We start from the raw sequence: 2,812 nt of genomic DNA, 5'->3' as shown, positions 1-2,812 counted from the left end.
TCTCACAAAATCGTTGCCCCAATGCATCATTGAAATTCAAGCTGGAAAGATGATTTTAATATATCACTTGTACATTTTGTATTGCTCTTCTGGTGACAATGCAGTTTGTTTTTGTCAATTACCCTTTTAATAATAGGGTAAAGAAAATTAAGTGGATTTTTTAAAGAAAACTATACTGTCAATATACTATTAAAACAAATTAAAATGGTAAAAGTTATTGTACTTTAAGTAAAAATAAAAGAGCAAAAATATCAATCCCAGTTTTGATTACTTTAATTAACAAAAAAAATGCATATAGCAGAGGATAGTTTCAATCTGCCTACCTCTGGGTAATGGGCCCAGCATGCTTCCATTGCAGTACTCTGCTGCACATGTAAGTGCAAGAGATCCTGAAGCACTCACTCATCATGGGAAAGTACCAATGTGTTTCTTCATTGGTTGATGGAAGAAACATCTTACAAAAACTCTCCAGATTATTGACTTTTTAAAGTTTTTCTAGGAAACGTTCTAGATGTATGCTTATTAGCCTTTGTCAGTATGTTCTTTTTGCAAAGTGTTTCTGTGGCGCAATCGGTTAGTGTGTCCGGCTACTAACCAAAAGGTTGGTGGTTCAATCCCAACCAGGGACGTAATTGACCTTGTTATCAGATTTTGGTGATCTTTAAGTAGACAAGTCAAAATTTCAAACCCCTTGTTATGGTGTAGGGTACCTGGCCTTCTCTGATGTAATCAGAGTTAGATTTGATTCAGTGATTTTATAAAAACAGCTAGGAAGCACAATTTAGCAGTGGGTTGCAGAGAAAAAGAAATATGCTGGCAAAAAAAATCTAATTGAGTGATTCAACAGCTCTTAATTTTCTGGCTTTATTTTTATGCTAACAAATTTGTTCTCTGAAAAGTGTCCACAAAGCCAAGTCTCTGATTAACACCTTTGTAAGGATGGTTTTTAACCTATTACTAAATTAAACTTGCTTCATTGGAAAGGCAGCAAGATGCATCCTCATTTCAATGTCTACTGAAATAATACAGGTTGACACCAGGAAACATTAACGCCAATGCATCCTTGCTGCTTTCTCATGTGGAAGTCTGTTTAATGTGAAAACAAGGTGATATCTAATTAGCACACAGGTAAGGAATTAAGAAAATCTTTATTTAAGGGTGAAGATGTTTCTCACAAAATCGTTGCCCCAATGCATCATTGAAATTCAAGCTGGAAAGATGATTTTAATATATCACTTGTACATTTTGTATTGCTCTTCTGGTGACAATGTAGTTTGTTTTTGTCAATTACCATTTTAATAATAGGGTAAAGAAAATTAAGTGGATTTTTGAAAGAAAACTATACTGTCAATATACTATTAAAACAAATTAAAATGGTAAAAGTCATTGTACTTTAAGTAAACATAAAATAGCTAACATATCAATCCCAGTTTTGGATTACTTTAACAAAAAAAATGCATATAGCAGAGGATAGTTTCAATCTGCCTACCTCTGGGTAATGGGCCCAGCATGCTTCCATTGCAGTACTCTGCTGCACATGTAAGTGCAAGAGATCCTGAAGCACTCACTCATCATGGGAAAGTACCAATGTGTTTCTTCGTTGGTTGATTAAAGAAAATTCTTACAAAAACTCTCCAGATTATTGACTTTTTAAAGTTTTTCTAGGAAACGTTCTAGATGAATGCTTATTAGCCTTTGTCAGTATGTACTTTTTGCAAAGTGTCTCTGTGGCGCAATCGGTTAGTGTGTCTGGCTACTACCCAAAAGGTTGGTGGTTCAATCCCACCCAGGGACGTAATTGACCTTGTTATCAGATTTTGGTGATCTTTAAGTAGACAAGTCAAAATTTCAAACCCCTTGTTATGGTGTAGGGTACCTGGCCTTCTCTGATGTAATCAGAGTTAGATTTGATTCATTGATTTTATAAAAACAGCTAGGAAGCACAATTTAGCAGTGGGTTGCAGAGAAAAAGAAATATGCTGGCAAAAAAAATCCAATTGAGTGATTAAACAGCTCTTCATTTTCTGCCTTTATTTTTATGCTAACAAATTTGTTCTCTGAAAAGTGTCCACAAAGCCAAGTCTCTGATTAACACATTTGTAGGGATGGTTTTTCACCTATTACTAAATTAAACTTGCTTCATTGGAAAGGCAGCAAGATGCATCCTCATTTCAATGTCTACTGAAATAATACAGGTTGACACCAGGAAACATTAACGCCACTGCATCCTTGCTGCTTTCTCATGTAGAAGTCTGTTTAATGTGAAAACAAGGTGATATCTAATTAGCACACAGGTAAGGAATTAAGAAAATCTATATTTAAGGGTGAAGATGTTTCTCACAAAATCGTTGCCCCAATGCATCATTGAAATTCAAGCTGGAAAGATGATTTTAATATATCACTTGTACATTTTGTATTGCTCTTCTGGTGACAATGCAGTTTGTTTTTGTCAATTACCCTTTTAATAATAGGGTAAAGAAAATTAAGTGGATTTTTTAAAGAAAACTATACTGTCAATATACTATTAAAACAAATTAAAATGGTAAAAGTTATTGTACTTTAAGTAAAAATAAAAGAGCAAAAATATCAATCCCAGTTTTGATTACTTTAACAAAAAAAATGCATATAGCAGAGGATAGTTTCAATCTGCCTACCTCTGGGTAATGGGCCCAGCATGCTTCCATTGCAGTACTCTGCTGCACATGTAAGTGCAATAGATCCTGAAGCACTCACTCATCATGGGAAAGTACCAATGTGTTTCTTCGTTGGTTGATGGAAGAAACATCTTACAAAAACTCTCCAGATTATTGAC

At 34.5% G+C, this 2,812-nt stretch overlaps 1 non-coding gene across 1 annotated transcript; it reads left to right on the top strand.

Moving 5' to 3' along the window:
• The first annotated feature begins 1,721 nt into the window (after positions 1-1,721).
• TRNAS-ACU (transfer RNA serine (anticodon ACU)) lies at positions 1,722-1,795 on the top strand. The gene has a single exon. It is a non-coding gene; the product is annotated as a tRNA-Ser (tRNA).
• Positions 1,796-2,812: the final 1,017 nt, after the last annotated feature.

Source organism: Pseudophryne corroboree, unplaced genomic scaffold (assembly GCF_028390025.1).
Source record: "Pseudophryne corroboree isolate aPseCor3 unplaced genomic scaffold, aPseCor3.hap2 scaffold_383, whole genome shotgun sequence".
Classification (NCBI taxonomy): domain Eukaryota; kingdom Metazoa; phylum Chordata; class Amphibia; order Anura; family Myobatrachidae; genus Pseudophryne; species Pseudophryne corroboree.
Note: the sequence above shows the minus strand (reverse complement) of the source record. Positions and strands in the feature narration are given on the sequence as shown.